General features: G+C 41.0%; 1 protein-coding gene across 8 annotated transcripts in view; it reads right to left on the minus strand.

The window, feature by feature from the left end:
* The window catches only part of Csgalnact1 (chondroitin sulfate N-acetylgalactosaminyltransferase 1), a 353,381-nt gene that overhangs the window by 184,660 nt on the left and 142,719 nt on the right, over positions 1 to 26,002 (minus strand). For 3 of the 8 annotated variants that reach the window (XM_029554618.1, XM_008850102.3, XM_029554619.1), the window contains 3 exons: positions 20,719 to 20,811; positions 4,501 to 4,619; positions 4,112 to 4,189 (listed from right to left, as the gene is read on the minus strand). The exons of 2 other annotated variants lie outside the window; for them this stretch is intronic. The gene's annotated coding sequence lies outside the window, so the exon portion shown is untranslated. The remainder of the gene's footprint in view (positions 1 to 4,111; positions 4,190 to 4,500; positions 4,620 to 20,718; positions 20,812 to 26,002) is intronic. 3 more of the 8 variants (XM_029554624.1, XM_029554622.1, XM_029554620.1) reach the window with 2 other exon arrangements.

Below are 26,002 nucleotides of genomic sequence, written 5' to 3' on the forward strand. Positions count from 1 at the left end.
TAAAATACAGTCTGTACCACTTAATTCTCTAGCTTTCCAAATGTGAGCAACTTGACAAATTAATAAATGATGATGTTATTAAGTAGATAAACATCACTTAATGACTATGATATATTCTGGGAGATGCTTCCTTGGAATTCAATGCTGTGAAAACTAAGAAGGCTATCATGTCATTAAGCCATACAATCTGATGGAGGGTATACGCATGTGTGTACACATGTCTGTAATGGTGCACTCTCCTGTGCATGCATGCGTGAAGAACAGAAGTGGACTTTGAATGTCTTCTTCTATCACTCCGCCTCTTATTTTTTTATTTATTATTTTTAGTGTATGAGTGTATTGCCTTCATGTGTATAAATGTACCCATGTCGTGCAATGCCAGTGGTGGTCAGAAGAAGGTGTTAGATCCCCTGGAACTAGAGTTATGGGCAGTTGTTAGCCTGGGTGCTGGGAACCAAACCGGGGTCCTCTGCAAGAGCAGCCAGTGCTTTTAACTGCTGAGCGATCTCTCCAGCCTCTGTCTTATTTTTGGAGACAGAGTACCTCACTGAACCTAGAGCTCACTCTGTTGGCTAGACTAAGGAGCCTTCTGTGCCTGCTCCCCGGTGCTGGGGTTACAGGTACTCACTGCTACGCCTGGCTTTTACGTGGGTGCTGGGATCAAACTCAGAACTTCATATTCATATTGCAAACACATTACCCATTGAGCCATCTCGCCAGCCCCCAGGAGAAATAATACTACGTGAATAATCACCTTGTCGTCAGTGGGGATGTCTTTATGACGTGCATGGCTGTTTCGTATCAGATATCATTTTACGTTATTTGCTAGTCATGTTTTGTGAATTGTAGAACTGCAGAAGATTTATTCGGTTATGTGCCTACAAACAGAATCCCTGTTCCCAAGACATGACTGGAGCTGCTGGATCACAGAAGTGAGGAAGGACAGGTCAACTCTGCTAAGGGCGGAGCTCAGAAGATCACCTGGCAAACAGTGACGACAGTGGAATGACACACGATGCAGAGGAATGTAAAAGGGTGCTGTGCAGGATTTCCTCTGATCCGAACATTCTCTCCTGGAAGAATGAGAGAGGCTCACAAGACTCAGAAAACTAAGGAAACTTACCAGCCATAGGAATTGCATAAAGTTATAACATTCGCAAGGGCCCCGCCCTAAGGTTATACAAGCAGTAAGCAATTTCTGGGGAAGAAGAGACTTCCATGAGATGATTGTAAGCTGTGTGGGGAACCCAGGGAGACAGCTTGAGTGAGTCATCGCCCATGCTGGGGTGGGCTTTTTGGAGATGCAGTTGCCATCTTTGAGTCACCCATGTACCTGTAAGTAACCTCTCATCCATGCTTCTATAAAACCCCCAATAAATTCATTGGTTCACCAAGCTAGACTTGAGTGGAACTGTATGTTTGGTCTGTTGTTGATGTTCTGTTTGGGAATGAATGGATGTCTGTTCATGATGTGTTCCCCCAGAAAGGATACAAAAAGGGGTCAAAGGAATATAATAAGAGCAGGCATGTTCTGGGATGAGTTATGCTTTCATTCACTTGTCCACTGGCTCACTCCTTCACTTGGTACCTCACAGGAGCTAGACCCTAGTTCTCAGGGCTAAGCAATGTCAACAGGAATACCTCAGTGCATGGACTGCTGTGAAGGTGAGTTTCCCAGAAGAGTCACAAGATGAAAATACTGCATTTAGAAAGAAGAGTGTGGAGACCAACAGAGGGCCAAGTAGTCACAGTGAGTAAGGGAGGACTGGGGAAGACGGTGATCAGGTGAGAAGGCAAGAGCAGGGGAGATCAAGAGCAAGAGGGTGCAGATAGGGGTCGAGGAAGCCAGTACCCAAAGGCAGAAAGGAATCATGGGCATGAGAATGCAGATGCATGGCAGAGTGGAGAGAAAAGAAAATACATCAGTGAGCTATGAAAAGTTACAGGTAAGGATAAAAGTATCATAAGAGGCAATTCCTTGGGAAGGAACTCTGCTGGAACAGGCTCTAGGAAGCACACCTGTAAGACTTGCTATGGTTTAAATGTGAAATGGCCCCTTTGGTTCCTGTGTTTGAACATTTGGTCCTCAGCTAGTAGTGTTATTTGGGGAAGTGTAGATCATTTGGGGTATGGAACCAAGACTTAGGCTCCTAGGGCTTATGGGTTATATCTCGCCCAGGATCCTATCCCAGTTCTCTGCTTCCTGATTGCCCAACCACGTGAGGTAACCATCTACCTCCTACTTCCAGTCACAGTCGCTCTCACCATCATGCCTTCCCCACTGTGATGGGCTAGATGTCCTGAACTGTGAGCCAGAACAAAACCTTCCTCTCTTAGAAGTTCAGACATGTATTCTGTCACAGCAACAAGAAAAGTCATTAATACAGGCCACAAGGATGTCCATATTGCAAAACTTGCATGGCTTACTGCTAGTAAATATCTGAACCAAGCCTCCCACATGGGATTCCATGATTACCAAGCCTGTGCTGTATGGCACAGCTGCCCATCGCAGAGAGAATACAGTCATCCACTCTATTGACAACCAACAGCTTGTTGCTTACAGGTCTGCAGAAAGGGCATTGCTGCCAGAGGTTCAAACCCGGAGTCAGTGAAAGTGAGGAGCAGCACCTGGCAAAAGATGACTTTCTCAAGCTGCTGCTCCCTGGGTCAGGCCTTTTGGCTCCTGGGCAACAGTTCCTGCTTCTGCTCTAGGCTTCAACAGCATTATGACTGTCGTTCAAATCCAGTCTGCTGTGTGGCCTTGTCCTCTACTGCCCAGGCACTGCAGTCTTACTGCTCTAACAGCTTAGAACACAAACATCCTCCAACTTCGCATTTCCCCAAGTAGACTTTAATCAGCTTTTTGTTGCTTCTCTCTTTTGCTAAGTTTGACTTCAATATCATCTCAAGGTTTTAACAATTATGGTTCACATGATATTTAAATGACATTCTTTCTTATACCAGCTAAGTCTTTCTTGAAAACAGTAAACATTGTAAGACTCAAGAAGAGACCCATTCTCTATGTCTTCAAGTCTGCCCAAAGTCACTTTGTCTTCATAACCTCTTGGCGTATTACTTGGCAAGTACTTTACTTCCACTTTTTCCTCTCAATCAGGGCAACAGTAACAGAAACAACAGAAAAAGCAGAATCATGAACAAAACTGCTCCAGAAATTTTTTAAACAAAGGAAGAACTGTTTCAAAGACAAAGGTGTGTGCCAAGCACAGCTTACCTGTTTTCATTTCTGTGTCTGTTTTTCATTTGTATTTCTAGAGAAAACTGAAAAAGGGCTTCATTGCGGAAGACAGAAAGCACACACCTGAATTCCAGTTTGTGCTGTTGTATTGCAACGTTGTTAATGGCATCTCAGAGGTTCCTGTTTGTTTGTTCGTTTGTTTGTGCTAAGGCAGAGTTTCCAAAAGGCCAAGCTGGCTTCTAACATGCTAAGTAGCTGAGGATGACCCTGAACTCATGATCCTCCTGCCTCTACCTCTCAAGTGATGGAATTACAGTGTTTGAATGGTACTCTTGTCAGTTGTAATTAAACATCTCATAGAAAAGAAACTCAAAATTATTGAATATAGGAACAGAACAGAACCGACCCACCAGAGATTTTACATTCATTCTAAAACCTAAACCAACAACACATTCCATTAAGGAGCTATTCTCAAACAGTTCTGAAGTCCACCCATGGGATCTTATGAGTTAGAAACAAAGCTCATTCTTAAATTGCCTAAACCATTTTACTTGAATGTTATTTCGTACCTAGATCAGAATCACTGTATCCATTATGTTTTGGAATGACTGTTCCAGAGAGGTTAATATTCTGTCCCAATTGTCCCAAACAGATCAATTAGTCCTGTTTAAGCAGACAGTTTTTAAAAAGAATTGCAAAGCTTTTCTAGCTGCTCTTGATTGCCTCTGAGAAGATAGAAATACTTAAAAAAAAAATCAAAGCAAAGTACTTGGAAAAAGTATTGATACCTTCAATTAACTTTTTGCTAATGCAACTATGGAAACAAAAATGAAATTCAACACATTTTAAGCACACTGGGAACTCAGCATAGGAAGCAGGCTTTGTAAGTCACCTGTGATAAACAGACTCACTTACCGGTAAGTACAAGTACTACATCATCCCTCCGCTGGGTAAAAATGATCTTGGCTTCTCTCCTTGAAATGGAAAAAGAGTCTAAAATATGAAGGGGAGAAAAGAAAAGAAAAATAGGAAGTAACCCCTGTAAATTTCCATGCCTTAAATATAGGGGAGATTTAAAAGTAGTAAAATGAACATGATTTAATATAGAATAACAATTCATCTGGAAGTATTACCTCCCTAAAGCAGGAGAGTAGTCCCCTTTCTCCCTTTTAATAAGTAAAATGCAAAATAATTTATTCAAAACGAAACCATCGAGGTTTAAAAGCGCGAAAGCCCGGTACAGGACTGAGGAAGGCAAACCGCACACTTCCCACGTGGAAAAGAAAAAACGAAAACAAGCTAACCTCGCCAGAAAGAAACGCGCACAGCTGCTCCCACTTGCGCATCTGCTTCTGGGCTGCGAGGGTGCTGGAGTGCCTCTCTGCTTCCAAGTCAGGGTCCGGAGAGAAAGTACCTCCCCCTCCTGCGAGGACCGCGTTCAGCGCCGCCACAGGAAAAAACAAAAATCCATGCAATGAAGTGTTAACAATGAAACAAATCCTCCTCTGAGTTTTCCTCGAGGGAAGGAGAGAACCCTTGCTTGGGTTCCCTGGAGGCGCTGCCAGTGTCGGGCGCTGCCCGGGAGGCCGCGTGCTCATCGCCGCAGCGCTGCGCAGCGCCACCCGCAGCCCTAGCCCGGAGCCGCGCGCTGAGCCAGCCGGGATGCTGCTACGTGCAGCGCTGGTGGGGGGACGCCTGCCACCCAGCCGAGCACCCGGGAGAGGGTGGGCTGGGTGCTGCTGATGGTCACTTGAACCATGTTTCCCAGAAGGCGAGAACCCGGCCCCACCCTCACTCTCCTCGCTCACCTCCCACCTACCCACCCACCCACCCACCTAAGGTACAGTGGGGTGAGCGCGGATGGTCCCACACTGTCCCAGCCTGTGAGGAGTTTCACTGGAAATAGATGTGTCGGCCGAGATCTAAGCAGAACAGAAGAAGAAGAAGAAGAAGAAAAAAAAAAAAAAAAAAGTACACAGAAAAGACTGGATGGGAAGGCCAGTGAGAAATATTCTGGAAAGAGACTAAGTTCTTCATGTTAAATGCGTTAATAATGCTGTTTTCAATGAACTCAGAGCCCACTTCCCCAATTTTCATGATTTTCATCTTATCTATTCCCATAATTCACAAAATAGGCATAATATATCCGCACATGTATACACTACCATTTCCATTTCATGTGCAGGACTAATAAAAAGTCCAGCGTGGTTTACGCAAGGCCAAAGAAAAGATTGATAAGGAACTCACTCAAGTCTACAGATTGTTTGCGGGTTCCCTCCCCCCGCCCCGTTTCCATGGGGACAGACTCCCCATGACATCAACAAAGTCAGTAGCCATGTACAGTGTGTCAGTTACTACAGGAGTTTAGGGTCTGTTTTCTATCCATGCTCTCTCACTACTGTTTGCTGTGGGCTCAATAATTAAAATAGATTGTCAGGCGCCCGGGCCGCAAGTCTCCAGACCCCCAACTCCGAGACTCCACTGCAGAGCTGCCTGTTTGGCGTTGCTCTCACAGGCCACATCCGCCTCTACCAGGCTAATTAATCTATGTCTAAATGGAGCTGCGGTTGGCAGAAAGGCAGCAGTGTCAACGTGGAATAATCACTTGGACCTGAATCTGAGTTGTTTTCCATCCTTGACAACAAATAATGTTACTTCCCAGCCTGCAGGCCAAGAGTTGAAATGGGTTTATAATTTGCCTTCCGATCAATCTCTCATTCTCTCAACCCCTTAAATTTCCTTTTCTGTCTTTTAGCATGCAGGGGACACAGCACTGAAGCCTCACTCACTGGCATGGTCTTTATTGATATCCTTAATGAATATTCTTTGCCTTCTAAGTAAAAAGGGAGGAAATCTACATAATCCCAAACCATGCTGGTTTACATAATGAAAACAAATAGACTGTCAGCTCATAGTGAGGCAAGAGCATTAATAATCTAAGCCATACTTCTCTTCCCAGCTGGAATTGAAATATTCAGTCATTTCATCTGCATGCATCCATCCACATTCAACTAACTTTAAGACACTGGACCTGGAAACACCAAACTGCAGGTTAGAGGCACAGGACAGCTCAGCTCTTTCCTCTTTTCCTAATGAAGGATCTCATTAAAACTCTGCTCCTGGACTCTGGGAAGTGCATATCTCCCTAGCAATTCCAAGTGTCCTGTTCCTAGAGGGCGGAGGTCGGGGGGGGGGGGGAATGGAAGCCTCCAGTAAAGGCAAAAAAGGCAAAATACTAGAAGGAAAACCCCCTTGGGTAGCAGGATGGAGAGGGGAATCATAGACATTTCAGATGAACAGTGGGCATGCTAAGGAGAAGGGAGTGTATCAAACGGACCTGGTCAATGTGCTCTCCACACTTTACATTGCTTAGGAACAATCCAACAGCCACAATGATGCTAAGAACATTTGCCTTAATATTTCCCATTTTTACAGAGAGATGCAAGATGTTAAGAAATCTGTATTGTTAATATATGGTAAAGCTGGGATGGTTTTAGGAAGTGGAGCCTAGCTGGAGGAACTGGGTCACTGGGGGTAGGACTTGAGGCTTTATAACCTTGTCCAAGTTCCTGTTCACTCCCTGCTTCCTAAGTGCAGGTACAATGTGACCAGCCAGCTTCCTGCTCTACCATGATGCCTTCTCTACCATCAGATCCTCCCTGCCATGATGGATTGTATCTCTCTAGAACTGAAAGTCAGAAATAAGCTCTCTTTTACGTTGCTTTTGTCATGGTATTTTATCACAACAACAGAGAAAGATACTAATACCCTATTCTTCATGTGTGTCTTTAGCAGTGAGTGTGGGGCCCATGGGCCAGTAGTTGAAGAAGAACAGAGTGGCTGAGCAGACATGCTACCAGCATCTAAAGAATATCAGTGAGGCTGTGGGAACACAGTTTTCCCTGGATCTCCCTGACTGTTCTTCATAAGAAATATCAATGGCATAGCACTTAGTAGAAACAAGAGAATAGGAAGTTCAAGGGCAGCTTTGATTATATACATTGTGAGCCTGACACTGGCTCTGTGCTACATGAGACCCTATCTCTTCCCAAACTATAAATAAATAATAAATAAATAAATAAATAAATAAATAAATATCTCAATGACAAAAATCATACCCCTGGATAAGTCTTCTTGAAGGTCAAAGAATAAGCCAGTATGGGGATGTGCTAAAAGTAAACACTAAATTCAGGAAACAGCTATGATGTGTAGAAGTATAGAGTAGACACAAAGTCTTGCTTTGTGCAACTCTAAAAGTGATCAGGAGACATCCCTTACTATTAATATCTGTTGTCTGGCTTTGGGTCCCCACTGTGTTCTTGAGAGTATGGCACAGAGAGTGAAGATTCTGACATGGTTTCACCTGCTTAAGTGATGGTGAGAATGTACATAAGAGTGGCTGGGAGGAATCCACAGAAAAATCACACGTGGATTTTGCAGGTTTTCCAACTGGGACTCCACAGATTGGGAAATTCATCCACCTCACCCAGGGGAGTAGAATTCAGCATGCATTCATTAGCACACCTCCCTAAATCAGCCAGCTTTTAGTGAACGTGAATCCAGTGAAAGTGATAACAATTTAACAACTTAGGAACCATTCCGGTCAATGTACAAGTCCTAAGAAAATTCATTCTCGTTTTTAGTTTCCAAAAAGCTTCAAACACACAAGTGGCTCAAGGATGTGGAAATGGCCACTTCGCTGCCTTGATCTCCAAGACTTCCTCACTCACCTTAATTTAAATGTTCACATCTTGCAGCCATCTAAACCATCATGTGTGTAAGACCCACTGATTGGTGCAATAAGGAGAGAGGACTACAAGACTGGTTTACCTACATATGCCCAGTATGGCAGAGAAAACGCACCAGTCACCCACTAGACCATCCAGCTGAGATTTCCATTGTGCACATGTGGATAACAGCATTTACTTTGCATCCTGAGTAACAACTGTTTTGTTTGTTTTGTTTTTAACATGAGTCAGTGGAGTTCTCTGTCTGTTGTGCTGGAATCCAGATCTGGAACAGGGTCAGGCACTATGTGGCCAGTTTCTAAAATTACCATCTTTCTCCCATACTATGCTTAAGAAAAAAAAAAAAAAGCGCCCTTGGACACTATGCATTGCAAGTGGCATGCTACCATGCCCTTAACCACATTCCTTCCACATTAAATAATTTGACTGAAAATAGTATCTTTCAGGGTACAACTGATTTTAAAAGCCATGATTTCCCTCCCCAGGGGTTATTCTTTTGTCGTTCTGTGACATGAAAAACAGGAAGAACTTTGTGTCCCTAGTCCAGAAATCACAGATATAGATTGAGAAAACATCTTATTCCTAATCCTTCCACTGAAGTAGGTCATACTTATTTTCTTCATTTCAATTTATCACTCTGAGCAATAGATATAATCTTGTGTTAAATCGTGTGCTGTTCCTTTAAATTGCAAGGGTGAGTTGCATGGGGATTCCATGGGCCCCTGTGTGAACCATTTCATACTGCCAACATGGGAAGAATTACTAACATGTAGAAAATGAAAATGATTCATGTTCCATGCCAACTAGAAACACAAATAATACACTTAGAGCATAAGGAAAGATACTGAGACCAGAGAGTGTGAGAGTTTAAAGTAGTCTTCTAAAAGAAGCACAACTGCTTCTGTTTGATTTGGTGAAGACCAATAACACAATTTTTCTCCTCAGTTAAGACATAGACAGGTGGATGCACTTACACAAGAGAGCTATTTCTCAGCACACAGTCTGAGCACCATAACTACACCCCCATGCAACTGTTCATTGTGCTAGACACACTCTTCCAATGAACGCTTCTGGGCTGACCTTGCCATGGTAAAGACTGCAGCTGCTCAGCTTAATACCATCCCAGATGCTAACGAGCTGTGAAAAGCGGCTCAGGGTAATCTGCTACACTTAATTCCATCCAGGGAAAGAGATATGGTGCCTTCTCTTCAGTGGGTTACTGTGAGAATTTAGGGGCATCCTACATCTATGACTGTCCAGTTCAAGATGTAGGACAGTACGGTGATTTGGATATGAAGACAGGGGAGGAGGGCTTGAGAGGAGAACAGCTCTTGAACACATAAAATTATAGACTTCCTGAGTGTAAAGATTTTGTCAATTCACTGATACAAAATAGGCAAACAGAACACAAATTTGTCCATTAACCAAAGGTATTTCTCATTGTGGGTATTCCATTAGAGCTGACTGGCAGAGTTAGGCAAGTCTAATTCTCCATTCAGCAAAGACAAGTCACAAAGATGACACAGTGATCAACAGCAGTTCAGCCAGCAAGCAATGTCCCAGGAAACAGGGACAACCTGAAGAGACCACAGTGCACATCCTATACATAAATACAGAGTCAATACACCAGGAGGAACAACAGGGAGAAGGTACGGGACTGTAGTGAAAATCTACCAGGTGGGTACAGGGAGCCTGAGGGGATGACTCAGTTGATAAAGCCCTTGCCAAACAAACATGAGGACTTGATTTCAGACCTCCAGTACCCATATAGAAGCCAAGTGCAAGGGCATGAGGTATGCTCAGGCAATCCCAGCACTAGGGGGGTAAAAACAGGAGGACCCTTGTGGCATGCTGGCTCCAAGGTCAATGAGAAACACTACCTTAAAAAATAAGATGGATGGGGGCTGGGGACATGGTTCAGCAGTTAAGAGCACCAGCTGCTCTTCCAGAGGACCCAAGTTTGAGTCCCAGCACCTACATGGTGGCTAACAACTGTCTGTAACTCCAGTTCCAGGGGTCCCGACGCCCCCTTCTGACCTCCACATGCACTACATGACAAGGGTACACTTACATACATGCAGGCAAACACTCATACACATAAAATAAAAATAATAAATAAATAATAAATAAATAATAAATAAATAATATGCATCGATTTCTAGATTTTTGAGGAATATCCACACTGATTTCCATAGGGACTGTGCCAGTGTGCATGAAATACCTGTTCATCCATGTTCATTGACGCCCTTTTCATAATAGCCAGGAATCAGAAACAACCTGGATACCCATCAACTGATCAATATATAACAAAGGTGTGGTACATATACACAATGGAATATTATTCAGCTCTTTTAAAAATGAAATTATGAAATTCGCAGGTAAATGTATGGAACTGGAAGCAATCATCCTGAGTGAGGGAACCCAGACCCAGAAGGACAAATGGTGGGTGTTCTCTCTCATGGCTGGATACCAGCTTTGAAATCTTAGAAACTCATGTTTCAATTTGAAAATCCAGAGAAGCCAAGAAATTAAAAAATGACCTTGGAAGGGGGGACTTCCTGCAAGGGGAGGTAGAATACAGTGATAAAAAGGGGGAAAGAGGAATAATAGACTAGGAAGGGGTGGGGAATGGGAGGATAGGGCAGAGGAGAGAGCATGGGAAGGGACAACTAACACTAAAGGCCTTTAGAAAATGCCATATGGAAACCTACCACTATAGAAGCTACTTAAAGTATATACATATACATTATAAGAAGAGATTAAAAGGAGTTGCCTTATAAAGGGGGCATTGCCTCTACTAGACACCATAGGCTTGCAAGATAAAATCCCAATGCCAGGAATGGACTCCCTCTCTAGAAGCTGTTGACCAGAAGTCCCACAGACCCTCAAGCAATACTGGCCATTGCCCCTGCTCTCAGTTACCAACCAGAACTTCATGGTAAGACCCTATCGCTGAGACACCATACACATGAACTGTAGCACAAACAAGGAAAAATCAATTCAAAGCCTCATCTCTACTGTCTAGTTTTCATAGTGCTGTAAGGTGTGATGCAAGCAGCCTGAGAGAAATTTATCATGAACCTTACCCAGCTGTGAATCCTGTGAGGTACAATAACAACTGGCCTGGCAAGATATGACCACCAGTGCAATAGTGGCATGAACATAATAGGAGTAATTCTAACTGCTTCTTAATTGGATTTAAAGCCCATTTCATAGGATGGAGCCCATACTTGACATTGATATCAGACCTAGGAACCTGAGGCTAGACAACCCACAGAATATTGGAGAAAGCCTAATAATCTGTTAAATACACAGTATTAAAACTGATTTCTAATGACTTATTGTTATGCCCATAGATTAATACAACTCTCAACTCTTCAACGGAGAATCACCTCTATGCAGCTCAAGCCAGACAAAAATCCCAGTATAGATGTAGTGAGGTAGGTAAGAAATTCCAGCATTACTGGAAGAACCATTGGAACAGATGACTGCTGAGAAGGGAAGATCCAGTCACGTTTAAGGGTGAGACTTTTAGCAGGTTAACCGGGGCTGCAGTGGATGAACCCACACCAAAGGGCACTGGGGACACAAACCTGACTCTTTAAGTCTTACTATATATACATATATATATATATATATATAAATTTGGTGAGGGTTTAGAAAGAAAACTGCAGATGTAGGAGGGGATCTAAATATAATCAACCTTATTCTATGAAATTTGCAAATATCCAATAAAATTTTTAAGAAGACACCCAACACCCAGTTCTGCCTTCCACAAGCCTGCATGTGCCTGGGTAGAACCCCAACACATAAATAATTTTTTAAAATAAAATTATAGAATGAACACTAAAAGACTAATTACACTTTTGCCATTAGGTCATTGCATGACCTTGAGCAAATCACTTATGAAATGAAATCTAGAGGGCTAGCTCATCCTCAGGTTACCTTCCAGGATGGAAACTGCACTTACTTTTTATTGCTCTACATAAAAATCTATCTGCTAGAATCCTTGCATCATCTCTAAGATCTCCATCTCCATCACTGGCTCAGCTTCCCAGTTGCTGCATCCCCAGCTCTCTCAGGCTGTGAGCACTCAGGACAACTGCCCTGAACTTAGGCTGAAGACACAGAGTGGGTAAGATTTGTTTTCTCTGGCTTCTTTGTAATTCCCTCTGGCTCAGCCCTACCCTCTGTCCACTTCCAAGACTCCACTGCTGGCATTGGGGCTCTATCTATTATATCCATAGGGCTGGTGACAGACATTGGGATAGATGAAGAAATTAAATCTTTCACCAAACTTGATCAGGCCATTTTTATTGAGTGCCCATTTTTGTCTTCTTCCTTGCCAGATGCTGGCCTGTCAAATGCTGAGAGAGATGCCATGATGGTGGTTGAAAAATTAAGTCACTACAGCATGGACTTGCCTCCCCAGTGAGCCCTCATTATCCTGAAAATGTGTAGCTTTCACTCTATCAGTTTTGTGATGTATTTCAACTTCGAGCTCATTGCCCTGTCCACACTTTCAAAAATGGACTGTAACATGAACAGAATAAATGTTTCATCATGAAAACATAAACCCTGTATACATATTTATATAATTGACTTTATTCAATTAATCCATTGGGTTAGGCTTATGGAAGGATTTATAAAAAGGGTGGAGGTTACACTAGGGAGCCAGAAGGAATTTTTAAACTTGTTTCAAAGAAATAAACAGTCATATTGCTCACAGACATCATTTAGCAAAACTATGCATACAAAATGCAAATGATACCACCCTCAGGGACTCTCTAATTTCTTTATACTGCTTACTATGTATACTAGATAGCAATGAAATTACACATAAGAAGAGGCACCACGGATCTTTAATCAATAAATTTTTAAATCATTAAACTACATTTTCATTCCATACCTTGTCCAGATAAAAAAGATAAGGGTAAGAGTGAATTCTAATAAAAGTCTTCCAACACACCAAACATTTGTGCCTGGACAATATTCTGCCCCCCGCCCCCGGCCCCAAAAAACAGTACTATGGGCCAGCAAGATGGCTCAGCAGGACCTACATGGTGGAAGGAGAAACCTAATGAAAGTTGTCCTCTGAAGTCCAAACTTGTGCTAAGGCTTGAGACTCTCTGACTTCCACCCGCCCCCACATAAAAAATAAATGTAATTTTTTAAAATACAGTACTCATCTTCTTAAGATTCTGGCCTAAATTGCTGTAGTTGCACACAGCTTTTAATCCTAGCACTTAGGAGACAGAAGGCAGGAGGATCTCTGTAAGTTTGAGGCCAGCCTGGTCTACAAAGTGAATTCTAGACCAGACAGTACTACATAGTGAGACCCTGTCTAAAAAGGAAGAAAGAATAAACATAAGAGTAGAAATCAATGAACTTCAGAGTAGGAAATCATTAAGGAAAGTCAATGAAATCTGGTTCTTACTTTTTTCTTAGCCTGTCTAGAGGTGAAATATGTAAAAATAAATCTCCTACTAGTGTTCTTACCAATGAGAGAGAAAGATATAGAGAAAGAGGAAGGAAAAATAGAAAGGAAGAGAGAAAGAAAGAGAGAAAGAAAGAAGGAAGGAAGGAAGGAAGGAAGGAAGGAAGGAAGGAAGGAAGGAAGGAAAGAAAGAAAAGAGTAAGTTAGTGATTTGGCTCAGTGGGTAAGAGCACTGGCTGCTCTTCCAGAGAACACAGGTTCAGTTCCCAGCAGCCACATGGCAGCTAACAACCGTCAGTAACTCTAGTTACTGGGGATCCATCACCTTCTTCTGGTCTCTGCGGGCATTGCACAACATGCAAGCACTTACATATATGCAAGCAAACACTAATACACATAAAAATAAATTAAAAATTATGAAAAAGAAAGAAAGACTTTGTCCAAAATAGTTCCAACTGTCCTCAAATGAGTAATAACTAGCCAGTATTTATAAGTACTTTTGATAAGACAGGCTCCAGCTGAAACATTATTTCCTGTAATTTCACCTAAGAAATATGAAAAGGAGGGACGTTTATGATGCTCCAATGTACAGATGAGGATTCTGAGGTTCAGAGAAATTAAAATAACTCTCTTAGGGCCACATATCATCCCAAGTAGCATGATGCCACAGCCAAATGATTGCAATTAAACTTTTCCCCTGGTAGACAAACAGGTCCTTGAGGGAAGGGGCAGAAAGGGGAAACGAGGGGAAACAAAATCAGGCTCCTGGAACGGCCGCCGTTTTAGGACTTGCTGACTCATGCCTCTCACGGCACCACAGGCTCTTTGAGCTTTAAGCAGCTCCCAGCCACTCTAGGTTAGTCATTTGCACAGTTGGAGAAGGAAAGGCCAATAATGAAGCAGAAAGGCTGGACTGCGATACAATGCACGGTCACAACAGAATGGGCAGAGATGGACAGATCTGGTGTTGCACATGTCCTATCTAATGACTGTAAGTGCGGGCAAGTCATATCTCCTTGAATCTACTTTACCTTCAGGAAAACTAAGGGTTTGGAATAGCAGAGCAAGATGCCTTCAAGACCTCCTTTGAGGAATCCTTCCTACATCTGTTACTTGGGTCGACACTTCTCCAGAAGACCAATACATTTCAAGTGCAAATCTTCCTGCATTCACTGCAGGAGCCCAAGCCCTCTTGTTCCTAGCAAGATTCTGCATCATTTCCCAAAGGTAGTGTATTAACAGGGAACACCTTGAAAGAAGGTCCAGCAGAAAGGAGGAGGGCCTCCCACTCAGGGACCACACTATTCTCCTGGCACTCCAACTTCTTCATTTCAAAATCACTTGAATGTTGATTTGGACCTTCTGAGCCAGAACAGCCACCTGACACCCCACCCCAGCAGCTCACCCCATGTTCCCTGCATCTGAGAGGATCACAGGTGCTGAGGCTGCTGTGGCCATGGCTACCAGATTCCGTGTATTTCCTGTTTGTTGTTCTCTGTTTGCACTGAAAAGACATCATTTTCTCTTTTTAAGTGGACAGATTTTGCTACCCTTGGGGGGAGACAAGAAAAATAAGAGCAACTAAGTGAGAAGATTGTATAACATCTCAGCATGTAGAAAGCATTCTTCTTTGTCACAAAAGAAAGGAAAGAAAGATGGGGGTGGGGGGGGGCGGGAATCAGTGCAACTGGGGCCGGGGAGATGGCACAGTGGTTAGGGACACTTGCTTAGGTTCTGGGCACCCACATGGCAGATCACAATGATCTGTACTTCTAGTTCCAGGGGACCTGACACCCTCTTCCAGCCTCTGCGGTCACTAGGCACACATGTGATACATATACATAGATGTAGGCAAAACATTCACACACACAAAAATTAGAACAAATAAGTCTTTTAAAAGAAAAACCAGTAAAGCTGACAAGGAGCTTGCTATCTTTAAGAACAACTTACCTCGTGAATTTTCATCTCTTTATTTTGGGGTTTTTAGCTGTGCTGAAGATTATTTCTGGGAACAGCATTTCTTATGTGTATAAGTACTTTCATAATGCATCGTTGTGCCAAACTCTTAAAAATTATGAGGACTATAATCTCTATTTTTCTAGTCCTCTACCTATGCAGATAGCTTATTCTGTATTTTATATACTATTTTCATAAACACCATTCTATCTCTGAACATATGATTTATGTACTTACATTCCTTGATTGACTCATTTAGCAGTTACTATCCTATTATAATCAAATGGCAAAATATAGATGGCATCTTTCTCATATTAAACCAATGATTTACAACTCACCACCAACCTTTATCCTGTCATAAACATGTTTTATGTGCACAGTGTTCACTATGGGCATACTATTTTCTAATTTTTTGCTTGACTTCTCTACCTACCTGCTTAGCCCATATATCTGTCATTTTTAGTGGAGCAATATAGCACTGTGTTGCTAAAAGACTGTTTAATTAGCCATCTCCCAGCTTGTCCTTTCCACGTTGTATTATTACCCAGTCAAGCATCTTTAAATAAATAAATCTTGTGTCTTCTTGTTGAGCTATTTCCTTGGGCTACAATCTGAAATATGGGATTAACAGTTTAAAAACCATAATCAACCCTGTGACTTTTATTACATATTGCCAGGTGGCTCTCCAGAAAAGAAATGGTACTAGCAATTTGCAATGCCACCACCAGTAAAATATGAGCCTAACTTTTTCTTCATAGTCTCGTTAATGCTGGGATTTCCAGGCTTTATTTACCATGCAGTGATTGCAAAAGAATGATGTGGAGTCTTCTGGTTCTTTGAATCTGACTCATGTCTCTGTAATGGTCTTTCTGTCTCTTTTAAAAAATATGTATTGATCACCTACTACCAGGTTATTTCTGTGCCCTGTAATTCACTCAGTACTTCTGACTGCTTTACAAAATAGACATTACAAATTCTTCTTTTACTAAGGAAACTGAGACTCGCCAAGCTAAGTGACGGGCATGAGATTCCAAGGCTAATAGGGGATGTGGTCAGGATTCAACCTCACAAGCCACTTCCTATGGATTTTGCATTATGCCTTCCAACCTCCTGACACTGCCTTGACACAACTTGCCGACTTCTTTTGTTTCTTTTTTTGGCTTTCTTTTGTAGTCTTTTTGTTGATCGCAGTATAAATATACAAGTATATAAAGTACAACTCTGAGATGCAACTCAATGAAATTTACATATGTGTTTAAGAGTGTAACTACCATATGGATCAAGGTACAGAACCTTTGTTTAGTTTACAGTCTTTTATTTCCTTTTCTTTTCAAGCACGCATTATACTAGCTTTGTGTTTCTCATTCTATATGGGGCCCCTCCCTAAAGCTATTGAAATAGGTACTTAATAAATCATTTACTCATAGAAGATCGAAACTAGAAGAGACATCATAGACTAGGTATTCCAAACTTTCAGATGTGAAACTGAAGCCAAGAAGTAAAGAGATTTATCCAAGGTCTAACAAGTCCAAGGAATGTCTACCACACCAGCTGTTATTGCGGGCCCCTGACTGGCCACTGGCCACTCTCTTTAGGAAACACATAATGAGTAATGATGAAGAGGGCTGGGTGAAAAATAGAGACAGAGGCCAGGCCAATGACTTCATGATTGCTATTTTTATATTAGAGTCTTGTGGTGAACAAAGGGTCAAATTGGTGGAGAAATGTTTTTAAGCTTCTTAAACTGTGGGTTTCAACTCCACATGGAGTCTTGTACCTGTATGCAACAGTCATAAAAATTTGGCAACCATAAAAGGTTTCTGAACATACAATGACCAAAATTTAATTTAAAAAAAAAAAACCTGAAATGAATCCCAACTGTCTCTGGCAGCACCTGACCTTACTGCAAACTTGATTCTGAACACACAACAGGAGTGCTTTGCACTGTGCTTGCATTTAAGCCACACATCACCAACAAACACCACCTGGAACACCTCGGCTCAGATTTAAGACCATTGTATGCTATGAACTGTGGTGTGTTTAATGTACATACAGGTTTTTCCTCATATATAAACATAATGTTTCAATTATGGAAAACAAAGACTTTCAATGCTTTCCTACTATTTCTCAGCACATAGGTATCAAATTAATATATTTTTGGATTATATGTATTATGATGTTTGATTTTAGAAACTGACGTTTAAGTAGCTGACTTGTATTTCATGAAAAAGATACTAAATGAATTTTGGCGTGGGATTGGAAAAGAATTTCCAACAATTCCTGAAATGGTCCTACACATACTATTTCCATTTTTTGCTGTGTCGTTATGCAAATCACTGCTTTTAGCATTGACTATTATAACAGTATCAATCAACTAAAAATGTTGAAGACATTCTATGTCCTGTAGGAGCAAATATTTAGCTAAGATTATATCCTTTATGTGGATATAAACAAGTACATCCATCTCATTTTGTAAAATTAGGTGGTCTACCAAAGAATTGTTTTAAACTGCATTTCTTTGTTATTAATTACCAGCAAAAGTTTAATTTGTATACCTATGTTTCTACATGCCCAAGGTCACAGAAAAATTTCTTGTGTAAAAAAAGAGTTATAAGTAGAAAAAGTTTAAGAAGCCCTGATATGTAGCACTTTTTTCTGTTTTGTTTTGTTTCTGGTTTTACAAAAAGTGACAGCGCTTCTAAATCAAGTGCATCTCACCGTGTAGGTTACTTGAAACAAACAATGCTTCTTCTAACAGTAGTCTAGTCCTTTTGACCTCGTTCTTTGGACCTTGTTCTTGAGATTAATATTTACAGCAGACATGGGTCAGCCAATTCCATTGTATATGAGTTTTCATTCAGTGTTCGTTTAAGACAGGGTTTCAGGATAGCCTAGGCTGGCCTCAAACATACTATGTAGCCAAGGCTGTCCTTGAAATCCTGATTCTCCTACCACTACTCCCAAATGTTGGAATTAAGGCATGTACCACCACATTCAACTTCAATTTTATTTTTTAAAACGAGAAAATCAACACTACTGGAATGAACACTAGATGTATATCTTTCAAATCACCAGAAAGGAAACAATGATATAATCTAGGTAACAAAGCAACACAGAGAATAGCAGGAAGCAGATAAAGGAATTCAAAAAGCTCGAAGCTGGCAGAGCATCCTGGTGAATGTGAACGGGTGATATTTCTGTCAAAGAAATGTCTCAATGTCCAGTTCTATGTCCTTTATAAGACAAGCCTAAAATCAAATGACTCAGAAGCACACATCAAAACACACACACACACATAATGCGCTGAGTCCATTTGGTGGTACTCATGTGCACCTGTGTTTAGGGATGCCCACTTGGGATTAGATAACCTTTCAGGGAGCTAGTCCTCAGAGAAAACTGATTCTCCCTCCCTCAGCATCCATCGATTGCCTGTAGCTCTTCATCTTGAGGTGGGAGCCCATGACATTCCCCCCATTCACATTTGTACATCAACAATATGGATTTTTTAAATATGAATACTAAAAACATTGGTTCGTTTAATTATTTTTATTCTTTAAATTAGCATACCTAGACAATACATTTTTAAAGTTTATTTATGCATTTATTGCTGTTTCTGGGGATTAAACTCAGAGCCTTGCACATGTTAGGCAAGTCTTCAGCAACTGAGCTACACGCAGCCTTGGACAATACGTTTTAATGATAATAGTATCATTGAGCGTACAGTTGCACTGTCTCTAGGAAGACTGTAGGAAACCATCCACACAGTGTGGCTATACATGATGAAATAGAATACAACCATTGTAAACCATAGTTTGTTTCTATTTTTATTGAATTTTTGTGCATTTCATACCCAGCGTCTTAATCACTTTTATACCCCTTCTCCATCGACACCCTCCCAAAGCGCCTTCCATGGCGTTCATACATTCTGTCATTTATGCCAAGGCCTGTCGAGTCAAGTTAGTGTCCCCAGACATTCCTCAGTGCAAATCCATCCACTGGGGTCTAGTCAGCCTATCTAGAGTCCCTCCTTTAAAGAACAGCTCTTCCTTACTCGGCAGTAATCAGCTGTCCAATAGTTCTTCAGCTAAGACTGGGTCTGCTGCCCATTTCCACAGTTCTATGCTGGGTTTTGACTGCCTGATTTTGCCTGGGTCTTGTGCATACATGTCACCATTGCTGTAAGTTCATAAGAGCATGGTCCCAGGAGCTCGTTAAGACTCTGTTTCCATATGTAATGAAATGACAATGTATTCAACACAGTATAAAGAGAATTAAAGCACAAGGCCTATAAAGTAGAATTTCAACTTATGTCAAATATGTACATGATATGAGATATTTTCTTTTCTTCACTACTGAGAAGCTTAATTTTTGTATGGCTTTCTTTACCAGAAAAAATTTCACAAAATATATTCACAATAAAAATACTAGGTTTTCTGATACTTTGAATGAAATCATTTCCTTGTTACCAACTTGATATAGAATGTGGTTCATTTATTTGAATTTGTTTTCAAATCAAGAAACTGTTTTTATTATTTTCTTAAAACTAGAAAGACATATACCAAAATAATACTCTGTTTAAATTAAGGGAGATTTTAGTTCATTTTTATGCTACTTATTCTCTGGTAAGAAAAGGGGTGAGGTGCTAGAGAGATGGCTCAGCAGTTAAAAACACTGGCTGCTCTTGCAGAGGACCCAGGTTCAGTTCCCAGCACCCACATGACAGCTAACAACCATCTGTAACTCCAGTTTCAGGGGATCCAACGCCGTTTTCTGACCTCTGCAGCACTGCACAACATGGGTGCACTTACATACATGCAGGCAATACACTCATACACATAAAGTTATTTTTTTTTAAAGAAAAGGGGTGAACAGATATCTAAAATAAAGGAAAGATAATCTCATAAGCCACTACTGCTTCCTCAAATGAGTACATGATCCAGATATCTAGATGAGGCAAATCCACCCCAAGGTACTGACCAGGGAGTCACAGGAAAGGCATCAGATGAGAATTCTGAACCTTCATTCAACTCCAAGCTCTCAAACCCTATATTTTTTGTTTTATTCTCCCAAGAACTGGCTAATGTTAACTTAAAAGATAGACCATGTTAGCATTCTTCTTTACTCTCTGACCTCCAAATGAACATAAATTACTATTTTAAGCTAAGCCATGTGTTAAAGAGAGAAACAAAATAATCATACACTTCAGCTATCCACTTTGTGTACAGATCTTTCTACAGAGACATCAATTTGCCAATGCTAAAAAAAAAAAAAAAAAAAAAAGTGCCACATGCTCTGGGATGATTCTGAACAAGAAGTTCCAAAGAAATTTCAAACAAAGGCATTCATGGAAATAGCTTTCCAAAGTACCTTCATTGAATTACCTTGCATTCATTTGGATTTCCATATTTTGACGTTTTACGATCTCTTCAAATAAAGTTGTATTGATTTATGTTAACATGCCATTTACTTAATACCTGGAAAGAATAATAATATGCTTTTAAAAGAAAATCTTAAAACTCATCATACTTCCATATACTTAAAATGAGATTTATACTTATTATGATGATCAGACAATAATCAGATCTTTCAGAAGCCTCTATATCTCTGAAATACATATATTAATGATGATACTGCAGAGGACTACAGATTCTGACTGTGGTTGGTACGTAGATCAGAAAGAACTTTAGTAATCCTGGATTTAGTTCCCATTCCCTTGGAAACCACAGACCAGGGAGCTGACATGCCCAAATTCTTAGGAGGTACTTTTTTCCTGGCACAGATGCACCTGTAACTGTTCTCTAAAATCATTCCCTCTTATTCATTTCATAATGTAATTATCACCACCATCCATTTTCTCCCACACGGAGCTCTTATCCATTGAAGAAAAACAGTACATTTTAAGAGTGAAGGGCGGGTGGTTGAAAAGGCAGACTTTACCCTTATTCGCCCACAGAAAAGCACTGAGTGCATTCAAAGTGTCACATTCAGTAACAGGACCACTTATTGTCGATCTCTCCCTCAGGAGCTCACAGATTACCTCCCCAAATTGAAAAGAAAGAGGAAAGACTACCCTTACTACCAACAGGAGTCTGCACCGGCAAGTAGAAGTACAATGAGAGAAGAAACAGGAACTAGGGAATGGACGCTGAAGGCAGGGGCCCATGGGAAAGAGCTCAGGCGTGAGAAAGCGTGGTGGAACCCAGGACCTGTAAGGAGCTCCACGTGGTTGGAGTCCCGGACACCTGTCGGGATTGGAAGTGATGAAAGCAACAGAGAAGGCGGGAAACCTCCACTATGAGAAAGAAACACATCCTAAAACAATGGCGCCACTAAAGGTAGGGAACCCGCCGGAAGTCTACGGAAATTACTCTACTGAGAAAGGAGGGCCTGACCAGAGGAGCACAAGTGCCAGGTGGGAGACACAGAGGCAGAGTTTGGGGGTCATGATCACATTGGCTCAGAGAAAAGGAGAAGTCAAAAAATTCTTTTCAACGTCTTTTTTTTTCTTTTCTTTTCTTTTCTAAAAAAATCATTTACCACATTCAGGTCATCGAATAAAATGATCTTGACTTTGGACTCTGAATTTTAAGGAATACTACCTAAATATTGAGAGTAAAAACTAAAGCAGAGGTCGTGAGGCTGTATGAGAGATCAGAGAAATACCACAGATATTTTTTGTAAATTTTTTATTAATTTTTTGTTCATTTCATACAGAACACATCTTCATACCCCCTTCCCCATTGAACTCTCCCATAGCGCCCCCCCTCCCCACTGGGCTTCATACATTCTATCATTGTGTTAAGGCCTTTCGAGTCAAGTTAGTGTTCCCAGTCATTCCTCAGTACAAGTTCATCCACTGGGGTCTAGGCAGCTAGCTAGAGTCCTTCCCTTTAAGAAGATCAGCTCATCCTCACACAGCAGCCACCAATAAGTCTTCAATTAAGATTAAGGCTTGTTATCAATTTCCACAGTTATGTGCTGGGGTTTTGTCTGTTTGAGTTTACATGGTCCTGTGCATGCTGACACCATTGCTGTAGGTTCATATGAGCAAGATCCCAGGGGCTTGTAGCACTCTATTTCCACATGGTCCCTGGCTCTTACAATCTTCCCGCCCCCTCTTCCAAAATGGTCCCTGAGCCCTGGGTGGGTGGAGTTTAATATAGGAGTCCTATCCAAGGACCCACACTCTGCAGACTCTTACTCTCTACACTTTGGCCACTTGTGACCTTTTGTGTTCCTGGCCCTCTGTTGCATGAGGGACCTTTATTAATGAGAATTGAGAGATGCATTCGTACCTCTTTGCCCTTGGTTCTATGTTCTATGAATCTTCGTGGGAGAGGTTGCATTATAGATGTGTCACTTAGGCTTGGGCAATTCACAGGCAATGTCTGTGTGACTGGTTGTGGGTCTCTGTAATAGTCTCCAACTGTTGTAAAAGAGCTTCTTTGATGAGTGGTGACTGGCATACTTGTCCGTAAATATTTTTACAAGAGACAGTAGGTGAGCTTGGGTTCAAGGTTTGTCCACTTGAGATCTTGAGCAAGTTTTCCTGTTCCTTTTTGGTTCCATTGCCCAGTGAACACAGTGGTGTTTCTACTGTTTCGACACTGAAAGCCTCTCCTCTCAGGAGAGGGCAGGACCTTCACAAGAGGAAACTAGCAGAACAAAGCTCTTGAAGTCACTGAGGTCATGGCACTGAACGAAATCATGGGACCCTGGCCTTCTTGTTCTTTTTGGCTTCCTGGCCGTGAATAAGGTCAGGTTGCTCTGCCATGTACCCCTGCCATGATGTGCTGCCTCACTACAGGCCCAAGAGACAAGGGGCCAGTCAGTCATGGATTGATCCCAAACTGTGAGGCAAAATAAATCTTTTCTGTTTACTATCTCAGATAGCTATTAGAGTAATAGAGACTAAAAAGAAGAGCGATATCAGGAAATAATACTAAGTACAATCATGACCTACCATTAAGCACTCATTAAATGAGTACTATTATATAATATAGAATATTCTTAGGACTGGAAAGGGAAAAAAGCCCTGATTTAAATTTTAAAATAGGGGTTAGAAAGATGACTTGACATTTAAGAGCACTGGCTCCTCTTGCAGAGGCCCCAGGTTCAATTCCCAGCACTCACATGGCACCTAACAAGTGTCCACAACTCCAATTCCAGGGGCTCCAATCCCTCTTCTGGCCTTCATGAGCATATCACACACATGGTGCACTTACATACATGCAGGAAAAATACCTTGAACATATAAAATAGACATAAATAAATTTAAAAAATTAAATATTTTCAAAGATATCCTGAGTTATGAATACTGGGTAAGAAGGAAAACAATGACACACTAGAGGGTACCAACTGTCTTCAGATGTGCTTCTCAGTTTCAGCAGGGTCATTAGGCGGAGCAAAGGTCCCTCAGATGGACAGTGCAAAACATTCTTGCATCCAGAATCAACCAGAAGGACCCTAAGAAGGAACAGCTCTAAAGGGGCTGTCACATTACTAAGAAAAACTTTAAAAGGAAGAGATCCATATCTGTTTTATAGCAAAAAGATAAACAGAGAAACGCTTAAAAAGGTAAAAATTTTGTGAAAAGATAGAGACCTTGTAGCTTTTACAGCGGTAACAAGAGGACGAGTTCAAGCTCCAGGGAAACATTAGTAAAGAAATTTATAAAGAAGCTGCTGTTCTATTTAAATCAAGGACAATTGTTGAAGTTCAACTTAAATTCTTAAGAAAGTCCATAAATAAAATAACAAAATGTCTTAGAAGACTGAGCATGGCCGAATACAGATAATGTTAAACAGCCAACTCAGCTCTTCAGAACAGGAAACAGGCATCCCTATCACTACGTGCCTAGGATGACTGTAAATCTTATTGTTATAACCAATGTGTAGGACACAATTTATGAATAATAAAACATGTACTATCTTTATCCTTTGCCACATTCTGTTTACAGAGAACCTATGGTTGAAATCAATGTCCAAGTGCAGTTTTACCATGGATGCTTGCTGATAATTTCTTTCATGTTGAGACTAAAATAACATATCACTGATACAATGTTGAAAAAGTGGTTTGCTAGGTCTGATCCCTTTTTTAATATCAGAAGACTATTTCATGCCATTTTTGCACCATTCAAAATGGAATGCACAGATAGGAGACACTATTCACTTTAACCTTCAATCTTCTTCATCACTTTCTTAAGTCTTGATGACAAACTATAAATCAAGCTTTGAAGCCTAGTCAATACTCCAGTGACATGAATAGTCCATTGTGGTCAATTTCAATCTGTAGCTTGACCACAGTTGGCACTGTTTGCAAGAAATACACAGTAGCACATCACATAGCATTTCCTTCATAAAGGTGCTATACATATTATTGCTGCACATCCATAGATTCCTCAGTTCCTTCATGAAGGTTTATTTATTTTTATTTTATATATATGAGTGTTGCCTGCATGTATGTATATGCACCATGTGCATGCAATGTCTGTGGATGCCAGAAGAGGGCATCAGATCCACTGGAACAAGAACTACAGGTGATTCTAAGCCACTCTGTGGGTGCTGAAAACTGAACCCTGGTCCTCTGCAAGAGTAGCCAGTGTTCTTAAGTGCTGAGCCATCACTCTACTCTGATGTATCTCCTTTTTCTTCTTCAAATTATGAAGCATTAATTGCATTATTTGGAATTTCCACCCAGAGAGCAGTAAAATTACATTTGGTTTTTTGGAAAAAAAATTAACTTTATAATTTTAAAGAAATTATATTTTAAAACAAAGCCATTAAACATTCAAGATATAAAATCACCTTCTAGTCACAGTACTGTTTTACTATTATCTGTGCCCTTGAAGCTATTCAAAATAGTAGTATATAACTCTGGAAGGAGTACAAATTGAATACCAGTATTCTAAGGCCCTTACATTACCCCCAAATGGTAAAGGTACCAGTTTATGTTATCCTTTACTGGGTCAAAATATGAATGTTGTGCTGTTTCTAAAGTTACCCTTAAAGAAACTTAAAAGAACATGTAACTGAAAAGCAATAGAGGGGAAGGAAGAATTTCAGAAAGAAAAAAATCCTTAATTTAAAGTAACAAAGGAAAGAAAAGTTCACAAGAACAGGTAAGAAAAGTAGACATCACATTTTTAAATTCATGAACCTTTTTTTTTTTAGAATTTCATATATGAGTACACTCTACATCATTTCATCCTTCTCTTTCCCCCTTCCAACTTCCTGTGGAAATCACATACTAAAATGTCAACTTAAAAACATGTTAGCTGAACCTCAGTCTGTAATCTCATTAAAGGCAAACAGAGAGCTATTTCAATTGCAATACAAAGGCTGTCAGACCAAATAAAACAATAGAATATGCTACTTCAAGAGACAGACCTTAAACATGATAGAATGTTTGACAGCTAAAGAATAAAAGAAGGGACACCACCATTGCAAACACTAACTTTGAAAAAGCAGCGGAGCCAGGAGCCACGCCTTCAATCCCAGTCCTCAGGAAGCAGGGGTAAGCAGATCTCTGTGAGATTGAGGCCAGCATGGTCTACACAGCAAGTTCCAGGCCAGCTGGGGCTCCTAAGAGACCCTGTCAGAAGAAGAAGAAGAAGAAGAAGAAGGAGGAGGAGGAGGAGGAGGAGGAGGAGGAGGAGGGGGAGGA

This window comes from Nannospalax galili, unplaced genomic scaffold (assembly GCF_000622305.1).
Source record: "Nannospalax galili isolate Female #2095 unplaced genomic scaffold, S.galili_v1.0 scaffold291, whole genome shotgun sequence".
Lineage (NCBI taxonomy): Eukaryota > Metazoa > Chordata > Mammalia > Rodentia > Spalacidae > Nannospalax > Nannospalax galili.